This window comes from Sus scrofa, chromosome 6 (assembly GCF_000003025.6).
Source record: "Sus scrofa isolate TJ Tabasco breed Duroc chromosome 6, Sscrofa11.1, whole genome shotgun sequence".
Lineage (NCBI taxonomy): Eukaryota > Metazoa > Chordata > Mammalia > Artiodactyla > Suidae > Sus > Sus scrofa.
In genome coordinates, this window is record NC_010448.4 from 28198646 (window position 1) to 28213421 (window position 14776).

The 14776-nt window shown below is 40.5% G+C and overlaps 1 protein-coding gene across 6 annotated transcripts in view; it reads left to right on the forward strand.

Moving 5' to 3' along the window:
• The window catches only part of CTCF (CCCTC-binding factor (zinc finger protein)), a 73008-nt gene that overhangs the window by 10644 nt on the left and 47588 nt on the right, over positions 1-14776 (forward strand). For 5 of the 6 annotated variants that reach the window (XM_021093369.1, XM_021093368.1, XM_021093372.1 and 2 more), the window contains exon 2: positions 2215-2331. The gene's annotated coding sequence lies outside the window, so the exon portion shown is untranslated. Of the gene's footprint in view, positions 1-108; positions 155-2214; positions 2332-14776 lie in introns of all 6 variants that reach the window. The other variant, XM_021093371.1, reaches the window with a different exon arrangement.

Consider the following 14776-nt stretch of genomic DNA (forward strand, 5'->3'; position numbering starts at 1 on the left):
GCATAAAATTTACTTCACATTATTTACTTTGTAAGCACTGTTTAGTTTCTTTTAAACCAGAAACCTAGTTGACCATCTGTCTTACCTTATTTACCTATCTTGTTTCAGGTGACTTCGGGCTTTTTTGCCAAAAATTAGGTACCTCTTCAAATAGGTAAAATTTGTCATAATTTAATAGTTTGATTAGGAACATAAAGGTTTACAAGGAATAATGGCAAATAATATATAACTTTGAAGACCATGGTTCACAATTGAATGTGTGGATTCGGCATACCATATGTGTGTGTGTGTGTATATATATATGTTTTCTTTTTGTTTTTTAACATCCCCAGATTTTCTCTAGTTGCTATCTTCAGATCTTACCTGGCAGTACCTTTGTGCATTTTTCCACTTTTGATCTTATTTTTAGTCACCCTTCAGTTTTCAGGGACATTCCTTTTGAGCCATGTTAGTGACAATATATCATCTCCAATACAAAAGTGTTGCTTGGACTAAATTCACTAATTCTCTATGCTATTATAAATTGCCTTTTCAACAGAGAAGATATTTGTTTTTTTCTTTTTTGCTTTTTAGGGCCGCACCTGTGGCATATGGAAGTTTCCAGGCTAGGGGTAGAATCAAAGCTGTGACTGCTGGCCTATGCCACAGTCACAGCAGTGCGGGATCTGAGCTGTGTCTGCAACCTACACCTCAGCTCACAGCAACACTGGATCCTTAACCCACTGAGCGAGTTCAGGGATCAGACCCGAGTCCTCATGGATGCTAGTCGGGTTCATTAACCACTGGGCCACCATGGGAACTCCAAAAAAGACATTTTTTGAGCTTTATCTGATAAAGTATTATATCAGCCTAGTTTTGTGGACTTTAGTTAATTATGACATGGCTTCTCTCTTAGCTGTATCTCATATGCCAAATTATTTAGAAACTCTTGCTCTTTCATTTCATCTGGGAGTTTCTTTCCGCTATCCCCTGCCATGGAGGTAAGTTCCACTGTACCATTGCCTGAAGCTTGATGATTCATTTATTTGTATTTTAGAGAGAAAATTGACCTTAAGATACTTGCAGTATTTCTCTAAAAAAGATATCTCATTGCTGTGCTTCACTGATTTTCTTAAGTCAGTGAAGGCTCTCCCATAGTTATCTTTGGACACTTGTGGTTTAGAGTAACTTAATCAGTGAATCACTGTTTGCTGAAGATAGGAAGTAAACTGTTAAAGGACCATTATTGCATCTATAAGAATTAATTTTTTGGTAGTTTAAATATGTATACATGTGCCATTATTTGGTTGCAGGATCTTAATGGGATACTACTTTAATAATCACAAATCTTTTTTTTTTTTTTTTTTTTTTTTTTTTGGTCGTTTGAGGGCCGCATGGGCGGCATATGGAGGTTCCCAGGCTAGGGTTCAAATCCGAGCTGCAGCTGTCAACCTACCACAGCCACAGCAATGCCAGATCCGAGCCTTATCTGCACCCTACACTACAGCTCACAGCAACACTGGATCCTTAAGCCACTGGGTAAGGCAAGGATTGGAACCTGCGTCCCGATGTTTACTAGTCAGATTCGTTTCCACTGAGCCATAATGGGAACTCCCAATAATCACAAGTCTTGAGTTGTTTGTGTATTTAGCAAATGTCTAAAAATATGGGAATATTTTATCATTGTCTTAATAGACATTTACAGCATGGCTTGATTTTTTTTGTTGTTGTTGGTTTTTTGTTTTTTGTTTTTTTTTTCTTTTTTTTAGGACTGCACTGGCGGCATATGGAGGTTCCCAGGCTAGGGATCAAATCAGAGCTGCAGCTGCCAGCCTGTGCTACAGCCACAGCAACGTGGGATTCGAGCCACGTCTGTGACCTACGACACAGTTGACAGCAATGCTGGACCCTTAACCCACTGAGCGAGGCCAGGGATCAAACCCGAGTCCTCATGGATACTAGTGGGGTTCGTTAACCACTGAGCCACAATGGGAACTCCCAATAATCACAAATCTTGAGTTCTTTATATATTTAGCTAATGTCTAAAAATATGTGAATATTTTATCATTGACTTAGTAGACATTTACAGGGTGGCTTAATTATTAACATGAGGCTTGAGCAGGTATATTGTTTCTTTCCTAATTTTATCAGTCTTCATCCTGCTCTCATTTTGCTTTTCATATTTATATTTGTGTGTAGTTAGTGTTCATAAAATGATTTGGGCTTCTCTTTTAGAATGGTAGCAGACCTGGGGCCAAAGAACAAGATGCAGTAGTGGACAGATTGCTGACCAGGGGATTGAGAACTGAGTTCTGTTTGCCCTCCTCAAACTGACTTTGCAACCACGGAGAGGTAAATACTACTTTTATTTCTTGCCCCCCCCCCCTTTTTTTTAATGGTAGCACCCATGGCTTGTGGAAGTTTCTGGGCCAGGGATTGAATCCAGGCTGTGGCTGTGGGCGAATCCTTTAACCTGCTGTTAAGGATTTGAACCCTCTGCAGCAACCTGAGCTTCTGTAATCAGATTCTTAACCCACTGTGCCACAGTGGGAACTCTCTCTATTTCTTGGTCTTAAAAATAGGAGTAATTAAACCTTCCTGGGGTTGGAAGATTTGCTGGATCATACTTGTGTGTGGGAGATGCAAGATAGTTATTGAAGGCATTCAAGCTTTATATTCAGGAAGTACTCCATTTGAAACACTGCATGGGAGTTCCCAGGTGGCTCAGTGGGTTAAAGATCCAGCATTTTCACTGCTGTGGTGTGGGTTTGATACCTAGCTCCAGAACTTCTGCCTGCTACAGGCTCAGCCAAAACCAAAGAAAGAAACTGCATGCACTGCCATTACTAGCTGGGTGATGCTAGGCAAGTTACCTAACCTTTCTATTTCTATAGTGCTTATTTGTGAGAGAATAATTCTAATTCAGGAGGATAATCTTAGAGTTGATGAGAATGTATGTAAAGCAATTAAGTACTACTCTGAGTATGTACATAGAAAGACTCCAGGATATGGTGGCTGCTTTTCTTTTAAAACCTTGAGATGTATTTTGACTCTTGGCAAATGACTTCAAAAGCTCAGTTTGAAGGGCAGTTTGTAATTTTGATGAGGAACAGGTGAAATCCTATTTTTGGGAAAGCTGGTATCTTAGATAAAAATTGTCTTAACTGGAGTTCCTGTTGTGGCTCAGTGGAAACGAATCCAACTGGGAACTGTGAGGTTGTAGGTTTGATCCCTGGCCTCGCTCAGTGGGTTAAGGATCCGGCATTGCCGTGAGCCATGGTGTGGGTTGCAGTCTCGGCTCAGATCTGGTGTGGCTGTGGTGTAGGCAGGCAGCTGTAGCTCCGATTCGACCCCTAGCCTGGGAACCTCCATATGCTGCGAGTGCGGCCCCAAACATACGCACACGCACACACGTCTTAATTTAATTTAATCTAGCTGATATTTGTTTCCATCAGTGTTATGATCATTATAAATTATTTATTTTTTATTTATTTTTAATTAATGAATTTATTACGTTTATAGATGTACAATGATGACAATCCAGTTTCATAGTATTTTCATCCCACACCCCCAGCGCATCCCCCCACCCTGTAAATAATGTTTTTTTTTTTTTTTTTTTTTTTTTTTTTTTGTCTTTTGTCTTTTTTGTTGTTGCTATTTCTTGGGCCGCTCCCGCGGCATATGGAGGTTCCCAGGCTAGAGGTCCAATCCGAGCTGTAGCCACCGGCCTACGCCAGAGCCACAGCAACGCGGGATCCGAGCCGCGTCTGCAACCTACACCACAGCTCACGGCAACGCCGGATCATTAACCCACTGAGCAAGGGCAGGGACCGAACCCGCAACCTCATGGTTCCTAGTCGGATTCGTTAACCACTGCGCCACGACGGAAACTCCTGTTTTTAAAACATTTGAAAGGATCACTTAAAATTTACTTTAGCCTACAATTTTTGCTGTGGAATGTAATGAGCAGTATAGGGAACTTGAAACAGGCCTCTACGAGGCTTCAGGATCTCAAACTACAAAATAGATAAGTGTGAAAGTTATCTCTTCAGGATACCAGAAAGAACATCTTTCTTATTCTCTAGAAAATGTGAAAATAGTTTAATTGTACTTGTGTAATGGTGAAAGGAGTGTAGAGGCAAGAGTTATAAATGCTGAGATTAAATAAATTCACATGAATGAATCATGTAAGTGAAGACTAAGATTTTTCTTAAAGCTATGCCTGCAGCAAATAGAGAGGAGGAAGGGAACAGGAGTGAAAGTTCTACTCTTCAATCTGTTTACCAAAAATTGATTCATTAAACAAATCTATTTTCCAGATGGGCAGCTTGGTACTGCCATAGATGAGGACAAGATCTATGTGCTAGTATTTTGTCACTGCAGAAATAATTTGTGCCCTGCAGGTTCTTTTAGTGTTGACACAGTGCATACTAATGAGCTGCTGAAAAAAGAACACTGATTTGAAAAGCCATTGGGAAAATTAGCCTTAAGAGTTTAGGGAATGAAATTGTAAGAACACTTTGGTCACTTTTAAGTGTTATGAGTAGTTGAATTGTGTAGATCCTGGATCTCAAACTGGGATATGAATACCCTTAGAGTACAAAGTGTATGATTCTGGGGTACTTGAAGCCACAAGATAAATATGACCCATCTTCTTGGAGCTTCACTTGTGCTTATTGAGAGGGTGATGGTGATTTAAGTAATTTAACTGGTAATTTTACTTTTTTTTTTTTTACATTAAAACAAATATACAAGGAGCAGAATGTGAATTCTGTATGATTGTCTAAGATAACTTAGATCTTCAACAGAATGGGACATCATGAGTGCCTGGGAGTGGGAAACCTTGTTTATATGGGTACTACACTGAAAACATTTGAGAAGCAGTACTTTTCACTTTTCAACTGTATAACAGCTCTATCACTCTATCACCCATCTCCTTACTTTGTCCCCTGTAATTTTCTTTTTTTTTTTTTTTTTTTTGGCTTTTTAGGGCCGCATGTGCGGCACATGGAAGTTCCCAGGCTAGCGGTCGAATCAGAGCTATAGCTGGTAGCCTACGCCACAGCCACAGCAGTGTTAGGTCGAAGCCTCATCTTCGACCTACCCCACATCTCACAGCTATGCCAGATCCTTAACCCACTGAGCAAGGCCAGGGATCAAACCCACACCCTTGTGGATTCTAGTCGCGTTCGTTAACCGCTGAGCAATGAAGGAAACTCCCTCTCCCCTGTAGTATTCAATGGAGCTTGTTTGCTTGTGTGCATGTTCCTACACATGCCCAACATAAATAGGAGCTCATATTGGTAGGCAGTTCTTGGTGACCAAACCAAGTCATCAAGACCATTGTATAATTATAAAAATTATAATTTAAAAGGAAAGAGGAAACAAAAATCAAGTCAAAAACTAAATTCCGTAAAACAAAATTTTGAAAACATCACATTAACTCAAGCATAGCTAACAATGTATACTGATTTTTATTACCACCGCCCCCCCCATTAAAGTTTAGTAGTCCGAGTCAATAAAATGGCTAAATCCTAAGCTGTGGACCTTGTGACTCCTAAGATAATTATTCAGAAGCATCTGTTCTTAACTGTTTTGTATGTTTCACAGTTTCTAAGTATTATTACTAGAGTATTACTCTTAAGGTAAATGGCGCTTAAGAAACACATTTTCTATATTGGTAATGCATGCTCTTTGAATATAGGTTTTATATTTGAACCTAATTGGTTCTAGATACATTGAAATACGACTATCTGAAATGTGATTGGATCAAACTGGGTATTTAGATGTGCTCTAAATATTGGCAATATTTTATTGAACAACTTGTAATGTGCTTGTTGCATACTTTGAACACTGGCCTTTCTCCTTTGTGCCAGGTGCTGCCATTAGGTACTGGGGATTTCAAAATGAGTAAGAGGAGTTCCTGTTGTGGCTCATCGGTAAAGAACCCAACTAGTATCCATGAGGTCGAGGATTTGATCCCTGGCCTTGCTCTCAGTGGGTTAGGGATCCGGTGTTGCCATGAGCTGTGGTGTAGGTCACAGGCATGGCTCAGATCTGGCATTGCTGTGTCTGTGGTTGGCAGCTACAGCTCCAGTTTGACCCCTAGCCTGGGAACTTCCATATGCCGCAGGTGTGGCCCTTAAAAACAAAAAGAAAGAAAAGGATCCTTTTCCTGAGGGTTTTAAGTATAATACAGGGCAAAAGGTTGTTTGTTTGTTTTTTTTGTTTGTTTGTTTTTTTTTTTTTTGTTTTTTTTTTTTGTTTTTTTTAAGGGCCATACGTACAGCATATGGAAGTACCCTGGTTAGGGGTTGAATCAGCTAAGAGATCTTTAGATAATTGTTTTTGGTACTCTGATAAAAGTGTGTTCAGGTTGTGGGGAGAGATGTTACACGAGTTAGTGAAAGATGTTGGGAAGGCTTCCTGGAGGAGAGACTCTGATCTAGGTTTATCTGGAAATGCAAAAGAAGCTTAAAATTTGATTGTAATCTTACTAGGGCACCAAGGCTTAGCTGCAGCTTAATAGCTCTATGGCCTTGGGCAAATTCATGAAGTGTAACTTCCATGTGCCTTCTTTTCCTCAATTGTAAAATGATGTATCTACCTCATTAGAGGCTTATATCAGCTAAATGAAGTATTATTGAGGGGAAATAGATACAGTTGATAGATACTGTTGACCCTTGAACAATGTGGGCTTGAACTCTTTGGTCCACTTATATGCAGATTTTTTTTTTCAGAGTAAATACTATGATACTACACAATCCACTGGTTAAATCCCCTGGTGAGGGTGTGGTGTATATGGAGGGCAGACTTGGATTTTAAGTTGTGTGGAGGATTGGTACCCCTAAATCCCACATTCTTTGAGGGTCAGCTGTATGTTTGTGACTAAATATAATGTGCTGTGTTGAGGTAAAGTGATGATCTTTAGACTTCAGTAATGGTTGTTGTATATATTTTTTGCATTAAGTTGAATAGTGATGACCACTTGACAGTACAAAAGTGAAATAAATTTAAGTGGGATTTATCAGGAAATTAATCAGAAAATCTGTTGAGAAGTAGACAAATGAATAAGTAAACTGGATCAAATCCCACATTGGTAGCGATGTTCAACCACTACGTAAAAAAAAATATGGTTGGGGAGTTCCTGTCATGGTGCAGTGGAAACAAATCCAACTAGCAACCATGAGGTTTCAGGTTCTATCCCTGGCCTTGCTCAGTGGGTTAAGAATCCAGCATTGCCGTGAGCTGTGGTGTAGGTTGCAGATGAGGCTTGGATTTGGCGTTGCTGTGGCTCTGGTGTAGGCCAGCAACAACAGCTCCAATTCGACCCCCAGCCTGGGAACCGCCATATGCTGCAAGTGCGGCCCTAAAAAGACCCCCCCAAAAAAACCTGTTAACCTGCAGAATGCTTAGGAGAAGTTTTTGTTTTGTTTCGTTTGTTTTTTAATCTAGTACGTGATTAGGGGATCGGGTAGGCAGGGAATTGGATGAAGGCAGTCAAAAGGTACAAAGTTCTAATTATAAAATTATGTACTGGGCGTATAATGTACAACTTGATAAATATAATAAGACATTGCTGTATATTATATATGAAAGTTAACAGTAAATCCTAAGAGTTCTCATCACATGAAAAAAATGTTTTCTATTTAATTTTGTATCTATGTGAAATGATGGATGTTCACTAAACTTTGGTAAATATTTCATGATATAGGTCACATCATTATGCTGTACACCTTGAACGGTGTTATGTGTCAATTATATCTAAATAAAACTGGAAGAAAATAATAAAATATGATACAAAAAATTGTTATGGAAGAAAAGCAAAGAAAAACGCAAACAGTAACCTGGCATATAGCAAGAGCTTAGTAAGTACTTGTTTGAAAGAATGAATGCCTAGGAAAAAGATTAAATCAGTACACATCACAGCATTAGTCAAGGAGTTCCTGCTAAGCCACAATTGGTTGAAGATCCAACTGTAGCACCTCAAGTTGCTACAGAGGCATGGGTTCCATCCCTGGCCCGGTACAGTGGGTTAAGGATTTGGCATTGCCACAGCTGCAGCTCAGTTTTGATCCCTGGCCTGGGAACTTCCATATGCCTCAGGTGCAGCCAAAAAGAAAAAAAATCTTTTGAGCAGTAGACGAGTGAATAAGTAACAGGATCAAATCCCAAGTTGGGAGTGATGTTCAACAGCTACTTAAAAAAAAAAAATAGTCAAAATTAGAAAGCAAACTTATGGTTACCAAAGGGGAAGTGGGGGTATAAATCAGGAGTTTGGGATTAACAAATACAGAATACTATGTATAAAATAGATAACCAACAAGGATCTACTGTGTAGCTCAGTATCTTATAATAACCTATAAGGGAGAAGAACCCAAAAAAGAGTGGGTGTGTGTGTAAACTGAGTCACTTTGTTGTACACTTGAAACTAACATTGTAAATTTACTATACTTCAATTAAAAAAAAAAAAACCACTAGTCAAAAAAAAAAAAAAGAGAGAGAGTAAAGGCAGAAGTAGTATAAGGGTAGTTAGGCTTGGGGTGACTTTTCCTGGTTCTCTAGTTTTATAATGCAACCAGTTTTTTGCCTCAGAATTATCAAGATTTGGGAGTAACAATATTCAACAATAGGGGACTAATTAAATTAGGATACATCTGCATACAGACAGTCCTCTGTATCTGCAGATTCAGCCAACTGCAATAAAGAGGAACAACTATACTGTGCCATTTTATATAAAGGACTTGAGTATCCATGGATTTGGGTGTCTGACCAGGGTAGGGAAGTGGGTCCTGGAACCAATATCCTGCAGATACTGAGGGACAGCTGTAATAGAATGTCATGCCACCATTTTATTATATATAGAAATAGGAGTTCCCGTCGTGGCGCAGTGGTTAACGAATCCAACTAGGAACCATGAGGTTGCGGGTTCGGTCCCTACCCCTTGCTCAGTGGGTTAATGATCCGGCGTTGCCGTGAGCTGTGGCGTAGGTTGCAGACGCGGCTCGGATCCCACGTTGCTGTGGCTCTGGCGTAGGCCGGTGGCTACAGCTCCGATTCAACCCCTAGCCTGGGAACCTCCATATGCCGTGGGAGCGGCCCAAGAAATAGCAACAACAACAAAAAGACGAAAGACAAAAAAAAAGAAATATGTTGAAATGGAGAGAGATTTGAGACACTGAATGAAGAAAGCAGATCATCACATAGTATGCACAGTGTGATCTCTCATTGAGAGTAAAGGCAGGAGTTCCTGTCGTGGCGCAGTGGTTAACAAATCCGACTAGGAACCATGAGGTTGCGGGTTTGATCCCTGCCCTTGCTCAGTGGGTTAACGATCCGGCGTTGCCGTGAGCTGTGGTGTAGGTTGCAGACGCGGCTCGGATCCCGAGTTGCTGTGGCTCTGGCGTAGGCTGGCGGCTACAGCTCCGATTCGACCCCTAGCCTGGGAACCTCCATATGCCGCGGGAGGGGCCCAAGAAATAGCAAAAAAAAAAAAAAAAAAAAAAGAGAGAGAGAGAGAGTAAAGGCAGAGGGACTGTGGATATAAATCATCATATTTCTGTGATAATTTTATTTTCTTGCTTATCTGCATTTTCTCCTATTGACTATATTATATAATTTTTATTTTTTTTATTTTTTTTGGTTTTTTTAGGGCCACACTCTTGGCATATGGAAGTTCTCAGGTTGGGGTCAAATTGGAGCTACAGCTGCTGGCTACAGCAGTGCAGGATCTGAGCCATGCCTGTGACCTACACCACAGCTCACAGCAGTGCTGGATCCTTCCCCACTGAGCGAGGCCAGGGATCAAACCCACATCCTCGTGGATCCTAGTCAGGTTTGTCAACCACTGAGCCAGGAGGGAACTCCTTATGTAAGGTTTTTGTTTTGTTTTTTTTTTTTTTGTCTTTTTTTGCTATTTCTTGGGCCGCTCCCTCGGCATATGGAGGTTCCCAGGCTAGGGGTCGAATCGGAGCTGTAGCCGCCAGCCTACGCCAGAGCCACAGCAACTCAGGATCCCAGCCGAGTCTGCGACCTACACCACAGCTCTCGGCAACGTCAGATCCTTAACCCACTGAGCAAGGGCAGGGACCAAACCCGCAACCTCATGGTTCCTAGTTGGATTCGTTAACCACTGCGCCACGACGGGAACTCCATCCTTATGTAATTTTTAAAGGGAAAAAGGAATCCAATACAGTAGGAAGTTGTACTGAAGCTTTCTAATAAATACAATGAAATAATACAAGTAGTTTTTGCCTAGTTTATTCTGGCCCTGAAGCTGGATTCAAGAGCCTTGTTGAAACAGTTGCAGTAGTGCAGGCAGGAGGGTGCTGGCAGCCATGTATCTGCCCAAGTGTTAGAGAGAATTGAGGTTGCAGAGGCAGTTCTTGAAAGTTTCCTCACTTACATTTGGTTTTTTTGTTGTTGTTGTTGTTTTTTGTATCATTCAAATAATGTTTAGTTTTATTCTTCGGTAGACTCTGATTGTAGAATTACACGTTAGAACCTAAGGACCCTTCTACTTTCCCCAAAGGGAAACACTACTGATAGTTTATAGTGTTTCCTTTGGGTTTTTTTCCTCCACTTTTGTGAATGGTCATGTACATGTGATACATTTTTTAAAACAAAATGTAACTATGTTATATAAATATTCTGACTACCGCATTAGATACAGGCATTAGATACAAGCGAGAAGAAATATTTCAAACAGTATGAAATGATAATAGTGAAAATAACTTCCGCCCGCCTCTGATCCCTCAGTTTTCTTCCATAGAGATAATAAATATTATCAATTTCTCACATATCCTTCCAGAGAAAATTCTACATATGTGTAAATGTGTTTATATATCTTTTAAAAAAAACAAAAACGAAATGGCAGCATACTGTACACATTGTTCTGGACATTTGAATTGTTTTCAATCTTTCACTGTTAGATAAAGATGCTCTAGTAGATATCTTTGTGTATAGCTCTTTGGGCACATGTACAATTGTACTTATAGGATAAATTCATAGAAGTTGAATTGCTTATACATTCCTAGAAGAGGGGGTGGCATGTACAAAGGCCTAGAGGCAGGAGAAGAGAAACCTAGAATGTTCTGGATACTGAAAGCAATTCTATACGCTTAGAGCAGAGTGTAAAATGTTGGATGCAGATCTGCTGATAGGGCCCTGAAGGACCCTGTAGGGTGGGTGAAAGAGTTTAGATCTTAGCCTAAGAGTTTCCTGTGGGAGGTTTCAGAAGGGATGTCTCCTTGCTGATAATGAATTTATATTTTAGAAACCTGTGGCCACTGTGAAAAATAGATGGTAAGAGAGCAAAAAGGAAAGTGGGGTAACTAGGTAGGAGGCCATTGCACTTGGCCAGGCAAGATGTAATGTCAGCCTGACTTAAGGAAGGGGATCTCACCAGAATTGCTTTTTGTCAAGTTCTGTTGTTGTTTTGTTAAACTAAGCTGAAATCCTATTCATCACCTTCTTTTGTGACCTTTTTTTTTTTTTTTTTGTCTTTTGTCTTTTGTCTTTTTTGTTGTTGTTGTTGTTGTTGTTGTTGTTATTGTTGCTATTTCTTGGGCCGCTCCCGCGGCATATGGAGGTTCCCAGGCTAGGGGTTGAATCGGAGCTGTAGCCACCGGCCTACGCCAGAGCCACAGCCACGCGGGCTCCGAGCCGCGTCTGCAACCTACGCCACAGCTCACGGCAACGCCGGATCGTTAACCCACTGAGCAAGGGCAGGGACCGTACCCGCAACCTCATGGTTCCTAGTCGGATTCGTTAACCACTGCGCCACGACGGGAACTCCTTTTTGTGACCTTTTTTTATGTTATATGTTAAGAACATTTTCCTTGTTAGATACCTATGTTACTTCAGATTACTAGGAACGTATTTCCTTCTTGGTGAATGTTAAACTTTTAACCTATTCTTAATTGTTTCTTTTTGCCTTTAATCCTTCATTTCTCCTCTTATTCCCCATTGTTTGAATTATTTCTAAAATAAGAGTAAATTGACTTTGAATGAAAGCCAAGTTAATAGTAAATTTGAGTGCATAGATTTTGAGGTGTCTTTTATATTCACAATCTTTTGTATTTTTATGGCCACACAGCATATGGAAATTACCGGGCCAGGGATTGAATCCGAGCTGTGGCAACTCCAGACCGTTTCTTTAAAAGAATATTTTTTTTTTTTCCTGCTTTTTAGGGCCGTACCCGTGGCATATGGAGGTTCCCAGGCTAGGGGTTGAATCGGAGCTGCCAGCCTACACCAAAGCCATCGCAACCTATGCCACAGCTCATGGCAATGCTGGATCCCCAACCCATGGAGCAAGGCCAGGGATCGAACCTGCATCCTTGTGGATTCTAGTTGGATTCATTTCCACTTTGCCACAAAGTGAACTCCAAACTTCTTTTTTTTTTATTGGCCTCTCCATGGCATATGGAGTTCCTAGGCCAGGGATTGAATCTGAGCCACAGCTGTGGTTAACCCACTGTGCTGGGCTGGGGATTAAACCAACGCCTTTGCAGAGACCCAAGCCACTACGGTTGGATTTTTTTTTTTTTTTTTTTTTTTTTTTTTTTTTTTTTTTTTGCCATTTCTTGGGCCGATCCCATGGCATATGGAGGTTCCTAGGCTAGGGGTCTAATTGGAACTGTTGCTGCCAGCCTACACTAGAGCCACAGCAATATGGGAACCAAGCCGTGTCTGTAACCTACACCACAGCTCTCGGTGACGTCAGATCCTTAACCCACTGAGCAAGGACAGGGATCAAACCTGCAACCTCATGGTTCCTAGTCAGATTCGTTAACCACTGAGCCACAACGGGAACTCCTCTTCCCAACTTCTTGACTAAGCTTTTATCTGAATTTCTTTTTCTCCTCTCTTTGTTTCCGTATTTCTCAGGAATAATCAAGTTGACATATTATTTGTGTTTATAATCTCATATTAGGAGTTCCCATTGTGGTACAGCAGGACGAATCCAACCAGGAACCATGAGGTTGCAGTTTCGATCCCTGGCCTCGCTCAGTGGGTTAAGGATCTGAAATTGCCATGAGCTGTCATGTAGGTTGCAGACACGGCTCAGATCTGGCATTGCTGTGGCTGTGGTATAGGCCAGCAGCTGTAGCTCTGATTAGACCCCTAGCCTGGGAACCTCCATATGCCATGGGGGTGGCCCTAAAAATAAAAAAAATTAAAAAAACCTTATATTACTTCAAAGTAGCATTTTGGTTCTTTTGTTTAAATTTATCTGTGTTCTGCTGTATGTATATCCTTTTTGTTTTTTAGATTTCTTTTGTTCTGTTGAATGACACTTTAACTGTTATTCACCTTTAATGCTATACTATTCCTCACTAAAGATATTTTACTGTATTTTTTTAATATAAGCATTTCTTTATCTTTGTTCAAAGAGACGTTATATTGCCATTTATTATTACTATTGCTATTGCCTTTGGTACAGGTGTGAATTGTTGAATTTAAGCTGTTATTTTGTTTTGTTTTGTTTTGGCCACTCTGTGGCACATGGAGTTCCTGGGCCAGGGATCAGAACCAAGTCGCAGTTTCTATCTAAGCTGTGGCTGTAGCAATGCTGGATCTTAGCCCACTGTGCTGGGCTGGGGATCGAACTTGCATCCTAGGGTTCCCAAGATGCTGTTAATCCTGTTGCACCACAACAGGAACTCCTATTAGTTTCTTTTTAAAAATTTTGTTTGTCTGTCTTTTTAGGGCCGCACCTCCAGCATATGGACATTCCCAGGTTAGGCATCGATTCAGAGCCGCAGCTGCCAGCCTGTACCACAGCCATAGCAACATGGGATCTGAGCCTTGTCTGCAACTTACACCACAGCTCATAGCATCGCCAAGTCCTTAACCCACTGAGTAAGGCCGAGGATTGAACCTGTGGCCTCATGGATCCTAGTAGTTACTGGTTCATTACCACTGATCCCTGACAGAAGCTTCTAAATTTTTATTTTATGTTGGAGTATAGTTGCTTTACGGTGTTAGTTTCAGGTTTACAGCAAAGTGATTTACTTATACATATATCCATTCTTTTTCAGATTCTTTTCCCATATAGATTATTACAGAATATTGAGTACAGTTTCCTGTGCTATACAGTAGGTTCTTGCTGCTTATCTGTTTTATATATAGTGGTGTGTTTATGTTAATCCCAGACTCCTGATTTATTCCTCCCCCACCACCTTTCCACTTGGGTAATCGTAAGTTTGCTTTTGAAATTTGTGAGTCTGTTCCTGTTTTATAATTAAGCTGGATCCTTAACCCACTGAGCAAGGCCAGGGATCAAACCAGCCAACCTCGTGGTTCCTAGTCGGATTTGTTTCCACTGCACCACGACAGGAACTCCGTTAAGCTGTTAGCTTCTAATTTAACCTTGACCTTATAGGAGACTACATTTACCAAATGAAAATCGTCTTGGTTCCACTAAGTAGCATTCATGAGTGAATATTGGGTTATAGAGACCATAGAATAGTGGCCACATGGTCACTGAGATATACTGCAAAAGCACGAGTTCACTCTGATTTGTATGTCTTATTTCTCTTTTTTTTTTTTCCATTGGTCCTGTGTTGAGCTTGTCCTTACCATCTAGAGACATCTTTTGATATTGATGCTAACCATGAGAGAGATGAAATTTTAGGACTTCCTTCTTGAGTCATACATTCCATTATTGTTTATATGAGAGTTGTATTAGTTTTGAGGTAGGTTTTTTTTTTTTTAAATCCAAATAAACAAAACAGTCCTTTGTTCTAAACAATGAATCAACAATTCTAATAGAAAACTGGATATTTGAGTA